Source organism: Arachis ipaensis, chromosome B8, assembly GCF_059453495.1.
Source record: "Arachis ipaensis isolate K30076 ecotype BB chromosome B8, ASM5945349v1, whole genome shotgun sequence".
Lineage (NCBI taxonomy): Eukaryota > Viridiplantae > Streptophyta > Magnoliopsida > Fabales > Fabaceae > Arachis > Arachis ipaensis.
This window is the reverse complement of record NC_142443.1, coordinates 52677296-52692287: the sequence shown is the minus strand read 5'-3', so window position 1 is coordinate 52692287 and position 14992 is coordinate 52677296.

Sequence of the window (14992 nt, the reverse complement as noted above, 5' to 3'; positions counted from 1 at the left end):
GAAATTAAAGAGAATGGGTAAGATCAGAAATGGGGAATTCATTGGGCTTAGGAGATGTTGCATTCTCCGGATCAAGTTCATTTTCATCTCTTCCTCAATCAATGCGTTCATTGATCTCCTTGGCAATCTTAAGTGATCAAATTACAATTCCTTGTAATTCAATCTCTCAAATCTTGATCAATAGCCAATTCCTTGGTCAATTGCTCATGAGAAGAGATGAAGTATGGTCACTGATTATACCACATGCACTCCCAAATCAAGTGTTGGTAGAATTATAGTCACCATATCCATCCAACCCCAATTTGGTCTAACATGAGAAAGCATTTCTAGCATGATCTCTTCATTCCTCTTCCAAGGTTCAGAAGAGATCCAAGTATGAATAGCTTCTTTTCTAAGATAACTACCCAATTGGATGAAGATTGAAAGCTTTCTAGTAGAATCAAGAGAAAAGATAGAAGAAGAATAATAAAAACTAATATTGATCCATCAAATTACAACAGAGCTCCCTAACCCAATGAAAGGGGTTTAGTTGTTCATAGCTCTGGAAATCCAAAAACAAGGATGGAAAATACATTATGAAAAGTAAACTAGATGTGCAGAGAAAGTAAAATATTACAGAGAATAGTTGTCAAAATTCCTCACTCTCCAAAGCTGCTTTCTAATTCAAAACTATCGCTATATATACTACTCTTCTGATCTTCTAGTTGATTCTTCAAGTCTTGGATATGGGCCTTTGGATCTTGAGTTTGAAGCAGTTATCTTCCGCATTGGGCATAGCTTTACTTGCAGAGAGAAAGTGTGAAGTAGGCAGGGTCTTTAGCTCAGGACATTAGTAGTGTTAATGTTAAGTGAGAGTGTGGGTTCGAGAACGTTAGTGACAATCACCTTTTTCACTAACGTTCCTCACCCAGGGATGATCCACGTTAACTTCAACGTTAGTGGCATCAACGTGACCACTAACGTTGCCTCTTGATCATTCGCACACGTTATTGGGACTCACCTTTTCCAATAACGTTGAGAGTCCTCCCTCCCCCTACGTTAGAGTTCACATTAACTTAGTTAACGTGGCTCTTAATGTAGGCTTGGCAATTTTTCGAGAACGTTAGTGACACTTACCTTTGTCACTAACGTTCCAAGGTGCCCCTACTTCTCACGTTAGAGTCCACGTTAACTAAGTTAACCTGGCTTCTAACGTGGTAATGATAGCCATCTCCAACGTTAGTGACAAAGGTGAGTGTCACTAACGTTGGCTCATCATCCTATCCTCAACGTTAGCTTCCACGTTAACTAAGTTAACGTGGGAGTTAACGTGGCTCATAGTGGCTTATTCCAACGTTAGTGACAAAGGTGAGTGTCGCTAACGTTGGCGATTGTTGGCTTTCTCTACGTTAACTTCCACGTTAACTAAGTTAACGTGGGAGTTAACGTAGCTCAAGGTGGCTTAGTCCAACGTTAGTGACAATGGTGAGTGTCACTAACGTTTGCCATTCTTTTGCTTCCCAACGTTAGAGTCCACATTAACTAAGTTAACGTGGAAGCTAACGTGGCCAATATGAGCTTGGTCCAACGTTAGTGACAAAGGTGAGTGTCACTAACGTTGGCTCCACTTTCTTTCTTCCACATTAGAGTTCACGTTAACTTAGTTAACGTGACTCTTAACGTAGTTTTTATGGCTTTCGAGGACGTTATTGGCGATTACTTTTCTCATTAACGTTGCAAGCTAGCTCCCATTCCACGTTAGTGGTCACGTTAGTTAGACTAACGTGGCTGCTAACGTGGTTCTTTCTTGCTTCCTTTGTCCTAAAATCAAGCAATAAAGTGCATCAAAGTTCTAATCCAAGTCATGAGACATGCATCATCCAATTTGTCATATAATTCATGCAAAATTCTCATGAAATCATGTAAAGTGCACCATGTTTGCTTGAATCAAGATGTAAGTGAAATTTTACCCAAAACTTGCTTATTTCCTAAGAAAATGCATGAAACTACCCTAAAACAGTAAAGAAAAGGTCAGTAAAACTGGCCAAAATGCTCTGGCATCAGTTATCCTTTACTTAATAAAGGAAAGTCAAGTAACTAACCAACTCTGATTCACAAGTCCTAATCCTCTTCTAGGGAAGGATTAGAGTAAGTGACTAGAGAGTCAGCCAACAACTTCCACTTACAAATTAACACTTGAGTATTCCAACTCAAGGGTCTCCTATTAATTAACTTCCAAGTCAAGTTGGGAGTTTACTCCATTGACATGAATGCCATTTTCATAAACATGTAAAGGGGGTAGATGGAAGACATGGTAATTCAAATAAAGTAATAAAAGAAAATTAATTAAATATAAAAATAACTCTTTGCATTAATAAATTCTAAAATCGAAGATATCCATATATAACTCTGAAAAAACTGAATGGAAAGTAAAAGAATAAGGAAATAAGAAAGCAAACTGTAATGATAGAGACTTCAAACGGAGGTAGTAACTCTTCTCAATATCCAATCCAAAAGCATAAAACCAGAAATCTATGAATATGAAGAACCCTAGAGAAAGTAGTAGTTTTCTCTCTAAAATTCAAAACTAAAACTAAAACTAAGTGAATGTGAATATGTGTTGAGTCTCTGCTTGTCCCCTGGCTCTAGTCTGTGTTTATGAGCCAAAAACTGGGTTCAAAACCAGCCCAAAATCGCCCCCAGTGTCTTCTGCAATTTCTGCACGTGGCGCACTTCACGCGTACGCGTCGATGGTTTTCGGCGCGTGTCACGCGTGCGCGTCGATATGCGACTTCGCTGGTCACGCGTACGTGTCAGTCACACGTACGCGTCGCTATGAAAAGCTCCAAGTCACGTGCATGCGTGGGTCGTGCGTGCGTGTCGATCCTCGCTGGTTAGCTCCTTAGCTTCTTGTGTTCCTTCCACTTTTGCAAGCTTCCTCTCCATCCTATAAGCCATTCCTACCCTATATAGCCTGAAAACACTTAACACACAGATCACGGCATCGAATGGTATAAAAGGAAATGAAAAATATACAATTTAAAGGCTTAGGAAGCAAGTTTTCAATCATAGAACAAAATTGGAAAGGATTTCTAAAACCATGCAATTTGTATGAATAAGTGTGCAAAGAACTGATAAAAACCACTCAATTTATCACATGATAAACCGTAAAATAGTGATTTATCACCTGTTCAAACCATCTTCTCAAGGTAATATGGAAACCTCTAAGCAGAGCCTCTCTAACTTAGTCACTGTGGTTTCCAGCCTCTCTAAGGCCACTCATAGTTTCATGAATGAAATAAGGTCCTCCATTAGAAATTTGGAGGTCCAAGTTGGTCAACAAAGCAAGAGGATCCCTGAGAATCCTCCTGACACTCTTCCAGGCAACACTGAGGTGAACCCAAGAGAAGAGTGCAAGGCCATCACCTCTGAGGATGAGGCTGAATCTGGAGAAATTGGGAAGCCATTGAATGCCAGTGAAGAAGATTTCACTGGGCGTTCAACGCCCAATCTGGAAGCAAGCCTGGCACTGAACCCTAGTGAGGAACGCCTCACTGGGCATTCAACGCCCATCCTGGCAGCAGAGCTGGCGTTGAACGCCAGCCAAGGAGCACTGGCTGGGAATTCAATGCCCAAACAGGTAGGCATTCTAGCGCTGAACGCCAGTGAGGAACCCCTCACTGGGCGTTCAATGCCCAACCAGCCAGGGAAGCTGGCACTGAACGCTAGTAAGGAACCCCTCATTGGGCGTTCAATGCCCAAACAGGCAGGCATTCTGGCGCTGAACGCCAGTGAGGAACCCCTCACTGGGCGTTCAACGCCCATACAGCCAGGGAAGCTGGCGTTGAACGCCAGTAAGGATACCCCTGCTGGGCGTTCAACGCCAAAAAGGATAGAGGAACTGGCGTTCAACGCCACTAAGGGTGCACAACATGGGCATTGAACGCCCAAAGAGCTAACTGAGCTGGCGTTGAATGCCAGTAAAAGCACACCTTCTGAGTGCTCAATTCCCACTCAAAAAACCCCTATCCCAGAACCAAAGGAAGCCAAGGCTCACATAAAGATCATAGAGGTTCCTTTGCATGCACTCTTGCAGTGCATGAGTTCTGATGAATACTCATCCTCTGAAGAGGATGAAGACACTAGGGAAGAGCAAGTTGCTCGGTACCTAGGAGCTCTTATAAAGCTAAATTCCAAGTTATTTAGTACAAATCCATTGGCGGGGGAACCTCCACTGATTTCCAAATAACTCCATGCTTTGGTTCAGCAGAAGCTACCTCAGAAGCTTCTAGATCCTGGACGCTTCCTGATTCCTTGCACCATAGGCACCATGATCTTTGAGAAGGTTTTGTGTGACCTTGGGTCAAGTATAAACCTTATGCCACTCTCTATAATGGAGAAGCTGGGAGCCCTTGAGGTACAAGCGGCAAACACTTTATTAGAGATGGCAGACAAGACAATGAAGAAGCCATATGGCTTAGAAGAAGATGTCTTGATAAAAGTTGAAAACCACTACATCCCTACAAACTTCATAATCTTGGATATTAGAGAGGATGAGGATGATAGCAACTACAAATGCTATCATTAATGTGGCTAAGGGAGAACTGACTCTACAACTAGGGGAGGATCACATCTTGTTCAAGATGCCTCACCCTAATTCTCCCTCTAAAAGAGAGATAACTGTGCAACACCTAGTGTTCTAACCCTCTCTTTCTGTGCAAAGCTTTACAGAGCTACAAAACATGAATTCTACGTTTGGTGTTGGGTGGCCATTGATGATCGTGCTTCCTTGTACGGTATAGAATTTCCTCAATTTTGAATGAATTCTCGTTGCAAGTATAGTTCTACACCGACAAAGAATCCTCTCATGCAAAAATATTGGTTGTCACAAATAGCAAACCCCAAATAAGAATTAAGTGAAGTATTTGAACTCTGGGTCGTCTCACAAGGAATTGCAATGAAGTGGTCAATTATTGGCTATAAAGGGGCAAAGGGTTTTGGTTTATAAGAGGAACAAGAAAAAGTAAATCAAGCAAGTAATTAAAGAAAGCAAGATAAAGAACTCTTGGCTAAGACTTAGGTAACTGAGATCACTATCCTTGTCAACAATTCAAATATTAATAATTATGAGGAACCGAGCGCATTAGGTCTACTCACTAAAGCCTTAAGTACGTAATGTCTACTCCTAGGCTTGGAGTACATCGAATGGCTTGATCAACATCAATCCATAAGTCCCAACCTAGCTACTAATCAACTTAGTAGTAGGGTAGAGTCAATGGTTATCAAGATCACTCCCCAAGGGTTCTGGAATTACCAATTCAATAAAGCCCAAGGACTCAAGATCACTCAATTGCCTTAGCCTAGGCCAAGGGTCAAGAGAACTACTCAAAAACTATAGGAAGCATTCTATCAAACACCTAATGTGCAATAAAAGTAAACATTACAAAATGCTAAAATTAAGGAAACCCATAACTAACATAAGCAAGAACTTAATAATATCAATGAAGACAAATATAAAAGAGACATGGAAATATAAAGTTGCATTAAAAGGAAATTAGATCCACAATTTTCATCGACATAAAAGAGGGCAAAATGGGAAATTAACATAACAACTAAGAAAGTCAAGATGTAGAAATGAGAAATTGTAAAAGAAACAAGATGAAATCAAGTAATTAGTTCAAGATTCAAGACAACTAAACCTAATCCTAACCGAATTCTAGAGAGAAGAGGGAGCTTCTCTCTCTAGAAAACTAACTAAAGGCTCATGTTGACTAACTAATTGCTCCCCCTTTTCTTGGGCCTCAATTCTGCATGAAATACACTCAGAAACAAATTGGATTTGGGCCTGGGCAGCTCAGAAATCGCCCCCAGCGTTTTGCCTTTAAATGGGTCACATGCGAGTATCGGCGCGTACGCGCCATGTGCGCGTGCGCGTCGATTGGCTATTTCTTCATCCGCGCGTACGCGTCATGTACGCGTGCGCGTCGCTATGTGATGTCACTTATGCGCGCACGCGCCTTGTACGCTTGCGTGCCCATCGATGCATTCCCAATTCTTGTTTCCTCATGCATTCTCCACTTTGTATGCTTTTCTCCTCATTTTATCCATCCAATACTTGCCTTATGAACCTGAAATTACTCAACAAACACATCAAGGCATGGAATGGAATTAAAATGAGTTAAAATTACCAATTTAGAGGCCTACAAAGCATGTTTTTACATTTAAGCATAATTTAAGGGAGAATTACAAAACCATGCTATTTCGTTGAATAAATGTGGGAAAAGGTGATAAAATCCCCTAAAATAAGCACAAGATAAACCACAAAATTGGGGTTTATCAAAACTCCCCACACTTAAACTAAGCATGTCCTCATGCTAAAATCAAGAAAGAAGCAAAGGGTATCAACATTTATTCAATGCAAACTAACTACATGCAACCTATCTATATGCATTCTATCTACATGAATGCAACTACTTGGTCAAAATAAGTTTACTTCCAAGAATACATATATAAGTATAAAGGCTGAAGCCATAGCAGTTAAAGCAAACCCACAATTGAATTAAATCATTGAAAGATTTTACAAACTTGCAAGAAAAGATGATTATGGGTAGAAACATGTAATTGAGCAATCGAACCCTCACCGGATGTGTATCCGCTCTAGGCACTCAAGTGTATGGGGTTGATTCACTCGATTCTCCCCTAATCATGCTTTCCAAGATTTGTTTTTCATCTAACAATCAACAATTATTTCATGCATGCATACAAATATCATGAGGACTTTCCCATAGGTTGTAATGGGGCTAGGGTCAAGGTAGGATGCATATGGTCAAGTGAGTTTGAAATTTGAATCTTTGATTAACTTAAACTTCCCACCTAACCTATGACAACCTATACAATTCTGAACGAACCTAACTACCCATTCTTTACTTTTCACACACACTCATGCATTCTCTTTTGATCACCACACATATGCATTAATTATTATTGAACTTCACTTTGGGGCTTTTTGTCCCCTTTTTATTGCTTTTCTTTTTCTTCTTTTATATATATATATATATTTTTTTCTTTTTGTTTTTCTCATTTTTTTTTCTCTTTTTTTTCTTTTCAAACTAAAATATATACAAGAACATCAATGCATATGGTTTACACATGATTAATATATAAGTATGCACCTAATTCTCAAGATTCTCAACACAAATATAAAAACACACTTTTATCTCTACCCAATATTCCCAACTCTCCCAAAATCAAATGATAAACACTCTCACTAGTCTAAACTAATCAAAGATCCAAATTAAGGGATATTTATTATTTTTCACTTAGGCTTATAATGTGCTACAATTAAGAACAATTGGGTTAAGCATAGGCTCAAAATTGGCTAACAATGGAAGATAAAATGTAGGCTATATGGGTAAGTGAGCTATTTGAACAATGGCCTAAATCATATAAATGAATGTATACATAAAGTAATGGACATAAAGAATCAAACAAATCAAAGATTACACTCATAGGAAGAGAATAATGCACACAATAATGAAAATAAGTGGTTATATGATGTAACCACACAATTAAGGCTCAAAACTTACATGCTTGTCTGAAGGCTCTAACGGTGCCTTTGCGTAAATGGCATAAAGAAAAATTTGGCGATATGGACAGGAAAATCCAGCGCTTTGAAGAGGAGATCAAGAAGTTAGATGACACGGTTGGAAATGGAGTCTATGATGGTACAGTGAAGGCTAGAAGGAAGGCTCTAGTAAGCTGTTGTAAGCAGTGGTATGTGAGGAAAGAGATACACTGGAAACAGATGTCGCGTTCTAGGCATGCAAAAGATATGGATAAGAATACGAGGTACTTTCATAACTTGGCGTTGGCAAGATGAAGGAATAATAGAATTGATGCCTTGGTGATTAATGGAAGGTTGATAAAAAATCAAGCTTGGATCAAGATCGCCATCAGGGAGTTTTACAAAGATTTGTATCATCAAGAGAGATCACCGGTGGTGGGTTTTAGGGACGAACTGGTAAACCAGATTGATGAAGAAGAATTGGGTGCCTTGGAGAGACTACCGACATTAGAGGAGACTCGAGAGGCTGTTTGGGACTGTGAATCATCTAAGGCTCCAAGTTGCGACGGGTATAATATGAACTTTATAAAGAAGTGCTTGGATGAGATTGGTACAGACTTCATGACATATGTTCTGGACTTTTTTCGGTCTTCAAGGTTGCCTTCTGACTCTAATATTACCTGGGTGGCCCTTGCACCGAAGTACACTAGAGCGAAGGAAATAAAAGACCTCAAACCGATCAGCATGGTATGCTGCATATACAAAGTAATATCCAAGGTGATGGTTAGAAGAATGAGATCAGTAATGCCAAGTCTAGTAGGGGAGACTCAAAGCGCTTTTGTGAAGGGTCGAAAAATTCACGACGGGGCACTTATTGCGTGCGAAACAGTGCAATGGTTGAAGACGAGGAAGAAGAAGGCGGCAATCATTAAATTAGACTTTCAAAAGGCCTATGATAGGGTTAAATGGAACTTCATCGATATTGTACTGCAGAAGATGGGATTTGGTCGGAGAGGGAGAGAATGGGTCAAGGAATGTATTGGTACAGCATCCATGTCAATCCTAGTAAATGGATCTCCATCTAAACCGTTCAAGATGGAGAGGAGGTTGAGACAAGGCAATCCACTGTCTCCGTTTTTGTTTGTTCTGGTAGTGGATGTTCTGCACAGGATGATAGGAGAAGTAGTTAGGAACCGACGAATCTCGCCGCTACTGGTTGGTAAGGAAAATATAGAGTTGTCACATCTCCAGTTTGCAGATGACAATATATTATTCTGCCCACCGGAGGAGGAGACCATCAGAAACTATGCCAGATTGCTAAGGTGCTTTGAGATAATGTCGGGGTTAAGGATTAACTTCGATAAATCAAGTCTAATCCCAATAAATTGTGAACAGCTTTGGACAGACAACATGTGCAATCTATTGGGATGTAAAGAGGCGAACCTTCCAGTTAGATATCTTGGCATTCCTCTAGGAGTAAACCCAAGATTGGTCAAGACATGGAAACTGATAATTGATAAGGTTGAGGAAAAGCTCAGTTTGTGGAAGGCTAAGGTGCTAAATAAAGCGGGTAAGTTAGTCCTTATTAACTCTGTATTGAATAGCCTGCCAGTGTACTACCTAAGCCTGTACAAGATGCCGAGGGCTGTGGCAGAAAAGTTAATATCGTTACAGCGAAGATTCCTATGGAGCAAGGAGGGAGATAGGAATGGTATAGCTCTAGTTAAGTGGGAAGTGGTTCAAGCCCCTAAAAAGGAGGGTGGCTTGGGGATAGGTGATGCAATGATTAGAAACACTGCACTTCTATTCAAGTGGTGGTGGCGCTTTTTGAAGGAGGAGTGTCCTTTATGGAAGAAGGTTGTCTGCTCTTGCTATGACTTGGATCCCAATGTGATGTTGTTAGCTCAGCCACTACCTACTAGAGGGGGACCATGGAGGGATATATGTCAGCTACAACTCAAGGATGACAATGTGAGAGATAAGATGATTGCTGGGTTGTCTATGGAGGTGGGTGATGGAAGAAGGACTCGATTCTGGGAAGATGTCTAGCTACAAGATGGTCCGCTAAAGATGAGGTTTCCAAGACTTTTCTCTGTTTCAAACCAGAAAGGATCTATCATAGGGGATTGTGGGTTTTGGGATGGGATAGAGTGGATTTGGAACTTCCAGTGGAGGCGAAATTTACTTCAATGGGAGTTGGAATTAGTAAACCTTTTGCATGAGTCTTTAAGGCCGGTAAAACTAGCATGTGATAAGCAGGACAGAATTGCCTGGAAGTTTGACAAGGAAGGAATTTTTTCAACTAACTCTTTTGTGCAGGTGGTGCAGTCAGATACTCTCCCGGAGGATATCACCAGTTACAGCTTCACCAGAACCATATGGAAAGGCTTGGTTCCACCAAGAGTGGAGTTATTTAATTGGTTTGCTTTGATAGGAAGAGTAAATACTAAAGAAAGACTACTTAGACTTGGGATTATTAATCATGGAGACAACTCTTGTGTATTATGTAAAAGAGATGTGGAACATATTCACCACTTGTTCTTGGGTTGTGAGTTTACTTGGTAGGTGTGGTGTCAATGGCTCTCTGATTTCGGAAGATCATGGTCTATCCCGGGCTCAATAAAAGAACATTTTCTGAGTTGGACAGGCGTTGCTAACAAAAAGGAGGAGCGACATAAGTGGTTGATATGCTTCTGTGCGGTTACTTGGAATGTCTGGCTAGAGAGGAACAGGCGGATTTTTAATAGCATAGAAGGTGGTCCAGAAGAGGTGTTCCAGAGATCCTTGATCAGTTATAGAGAGTGGAATAGTTCGGATCCCTTTTGTTGTTGATGGCTATGCCGGAGATGACATCAGGGAGAGTATGCTTTCTTGTTTTATTTTATTTTCATTTATGACCATAGTTGTAGTTTGGTTGCTTGTTGCTCCACTGTGTTGTATTGAGCTCTCTTGTTCAAAAAAAAAAACTTACATGCTTGTGTTCTTAGCTCAAAACATGATCCACAAAGTATATAATTCAAGCATGTTCTAAAAAGTTTTTTCTCAATCAATTGGGGTGCCCTATAGGTGAAATTCTTGAAAAATGTTCATTATTTGACTAAGCTTATTGTGTATATGTATGCAAAACAAAAGAATGCAACTGAAAATCCTAAAAGACCTAAAAATGAAATGCAAAAGTGCTGGGATTAGAAACTTGTCACCCAAAGACGCTGATCGGTCGGACGACCTCCCCACACTTAAAAGTTTGCACCGTCCTCGGTGCACTCAAAGATGAGCAAGGGGGTGCGGTGACTTTCCGAGTTTCTACCTTCAGCTGGTAGGTCAACCGGTGCTGCTTGTCCTTCCTCCCGCTTCCATTTTTGCTTATGGTGCATCAGTCATGAAAAACAAAATAAACACCGTAAGATGAGAAAATACAAAAGCAAGAAATCATGAATTGTTGGAATGAGGTAAATCACTAGAATTGAGTGAGTGAATTGGTGTGACATTAGAGAATCGTGTGTGGGTTCTAAGTTGCACGCGGTTTAGAATACACACATATTAGCATAAAAAGTTATGTCACAAGTACACAAAAGAAAAACATGCACTTCACTCATTCTAGTGTGCTTGAGATACTTTAAAAGACTTGTAGGTTAGGGCAACCAAACAAGTAGTGAAGAAGCATAAAAGCATTCAAGCGAAAATCAAGCAATTGTGAAATTGGATAATGAATGGACATTGATTGCAACACCTAAGTGACATAGAGGTGGAACACATGAGTGCTATGGAACTTAGAGAAAAGAGTATAGAAGTGAAAATCAATCACATAGCAAGCATAGTCCACAAAACTTGAAAAGCTCAAAAATATATCATTAGGTAAGCGCTCGACCTGATTTCACAATTCCAAAATCTCAATGCATGAAATAGGTGATATGAACAAAGGGACAATCATAAACAAGCGTCTTCTAAAAAAATTGTATTGGCAATGTAAATTGCCTAACAATAGATGATGAATGCATGGTGGCCAAAACATGCAATTCAAAGAGTTAAGATGCATGAAGTCAATGTAACATGTACTTGGTATTCAAAAACATTGAGCATAAAAAGTTCCAAACCAAGTAACCAAATATAACTTCAACAAAGAAATCCAACAATGACAATTAACAACAATGATGTTAAACTAACATCCTATTAGTAATAAGCAGCAGTAAACAGTAAACAAGATTAGTAATCCAACACTTATAATGGAAAACAAAAGTTAAACAAAAATTAAACTAACTAGCTAACTAACTAACTAAAAGAAATGGTGTTATATGGTGTTTGGTAGTGTTAGATGATGTTTGAAGGGTGGAAAGAAAAGAAGAGAAGAAAGAAGAAGGGAAGAATTGGAAAGGAGATGAGAAAAGAAGATAGTTGGATGCAGGACATTCCACGCGTGCACGTCCGTGATGCGTGCGCGTGGATTGGTAAAATAAAAACGACGCATACACGTGAGGAACGCGTGCACGTCGATGGGTTATTTTGAGATCGACGCGTAAGCATGAGGTGCGCGTACGCGTGCACAGCCTTGTACGAGAGACACAAAACACGCATAGTGCAGGCACAACTCTCGGGAAAATGGCTAAGTGGAAAAATTCAATCTACGTGTACGTGTACATGATGTGTGCGCATGGATGGCCAAAATTGCTTGATTCACGCGTACGCGTGAAGCACGCGTGCGCGTGGATGGTGCTCTGTTTTTCAAAATTTTTTTATACTTTTGCACCAAACCAAGCATTCCAAACCTCAAAACAGCTACCAAAACATCATAAAACCTTATTTAACCTACTAGACTCCCAATTAAACTCAACTAATCAAACAAAACATGAAATTAAACTTATTTTACCAATATGTACAAAAGGGAAAAATGAAAAGATGTTACCATGGTGGGGTGTCTCCCACCTAGCACTTTTGTTTATTGTCCTTAAGTTGGACTTATGGGGAGCTCCTCATCAAGGTGGCTTGTGCTTAAATCCATCCTTGAACATCCACCAATGCTTAGACTTCCATTGTGCTTCATCATTCAAATTTAATAACTCCAAGCTTTGATGGAGTTCTTCACAAACCATGGGATCCCAAAGTTGATTCTCCTTGTGTGATCCGGGATCCCACACTTTGTTTTCACACCCGTCTTCGAGTTGATTATGTTGATTTCCTTCGGGTGGAAAGAGGGATGAATTCTCATGAAGGCACCAAAAAATCCTCCTAGACCCATCTACTTGAGTACTACACCAATCCATGCTCCTCAATTTAGAGCTTCCAACCATAATGAGCCTAGACTTACAATGCCAACCACTAAACATTCTCCTTTTATGCTTGAGTCCACAAAGCGCCCTAAGTTGGCCATCCGTTTCAAGAATACCATATTCAAGTGGGATAATAAAGATAAGAGTTAGAAGTTTTACCCACTCAAATAAAGGAGTAGATGACAACCTAGGTGGAGGAGTTTCCAACGGTCTTGACAAGACAGGGTCCACTCCCGTCCATCCTCTTCTAGAGGTTTCCACCACTTGGCACGGTGCATCAAGCTCTATCTCTTGCCAAACTTCCTCAAGTTCATATTCTTCTTCACCAAATTCTTCTATCTCTTTCCCATCACTCAAATTATAAATAGGGGGTTTGGTAAAGTCTACCTCCTCATCAATTCCAAACATAGTGGGGAAGGATTCATCAAGCTCAAAAGGATCATATGTTGATGCGGAATCATCATAGATAGGAGGGCTTGTTGCTTGGAACACTTTTCTTCCAATTCTTCACTCACAATATGCCTTGGAGGTTGCACATTCTCCTCAACATTGCTTTCTAATCCAATAGAAGAACGCTCAACAAGATCATCAAGGGGATTGATCAATGTGGAGAAAAAATCACCAATGATGGAATCTACTTCTTGATCAATTTCCCTCAACTCTCTATCTGCTTCCTTAACATCACTCTCCTATTTAACATCCCTTCCAAACTCCGTGGAAGAAGGCTCTTCAGCTTGAGATTCTTCTATGTGCTCAACATATCCTAAATACCCAACCACTACTTCCTCTTGTTCAATAATCTCTACCTCCTCCTCTTGTTGTACTTCTTGCTTTAACTCCTCTTTCTCACCTTGAAGCTTCAAGTTCATTCCCTCACTAAGCTCCTTGGTTACTTCTCCATGTTCAACACTAGGAGTGCCTTTATCGCGCAAGCTTAGGCAGGATGAGACTATGTTGCTAACGGCTTCTACCATAGCCATCTTAGCTCTTAACTCCTCAAACTTCTTTTCATACTCCTCTTGTCGCCTTAAGATATGAGACTCAAGATTTCTCAGTTCTATCATAGTAGCTTCATCTAGAGACGGTGGTGGAAGAGAGGGTTCATTGTTTGAGGGAAGGGTATCGTAGTTGGAAGGTGGTTCATATTGGTGAAATTCTTGAGGTGGTGTGTATGGACTTTTTGGTTCATGGGAGTATTGGTGTTGGAATGGTGGTGGCTCTAGATATGGTTCATGTGGTGGTTGGTGTGGTGGATATGGGTTAAGGTCATATGGATGTGAAGTGTGAGACTTGTGAGTATGGTGGAGGCCTATATTGAGGAGGGGGTTCATATGCATATGATGATTGTGGTTGACAACCACAATGAGGGTCATCACATACATTAGATTAGTATGCATCAAGATTTGAATTGTATCCATAAGAAGCTGGAGGAGGTTGTTGCCAAGAAAGTTGTCCATAAGCTTGGGGCTCCTCCTACCTTTGATCTCCAAATCCTTGATGCACATCCCCATTGAAGCTTCCATTTCCTACAACATAGTTGTAACCATGCTCATAGCCAAAAGGATTAGAATTCATAGTGAAAGAGAAAATAAAAATAGGTATTAATAAGAAACAAAGAGAACAAAATCCTAAAACTAACAAAACTTAACAAACAAACCAAAAATCAAGCTATTCACAATATACAATAGCCAACAATATAGCACCATTGCAATTCTCCGGCAACGGCGCCATTTTGATGATCGCGCTTCCTTGTTCGGTATAGAATTTCCTCAATTTTGAATGAATTCTTGTTGCAAGTATAGTTCTACACCGACAAAGAATCCTCTCATGCGAAAATATTGGTTGTCACAAATAGTGATGAGCGGATAATTTATACGCTTTTTGGCATTGTTTTTAGTATGTATTTAGTATATTTTAGTTAGTTTTTATTATGTTTTTACTAGTTTTTATTCAAAAATCACATTTCTGAACTTTACTATGAGTTTGTGTGTTTTTCTGTGATTTCAGGTATTTTCTGGATGAAATTGAGGGACCTGAGCAAAAATCTGATTTAGAGGTTGAAGAAGGACTGCAGATGCTGTTGGATTCTGACCCTCCTGCACTCGAAATGGATTTTCTCGAGCTATCAAAGACCAATTGGCGCGATCTCAATTGCGTTGGAAAGTAGACATCTTGGGCTTTCCAG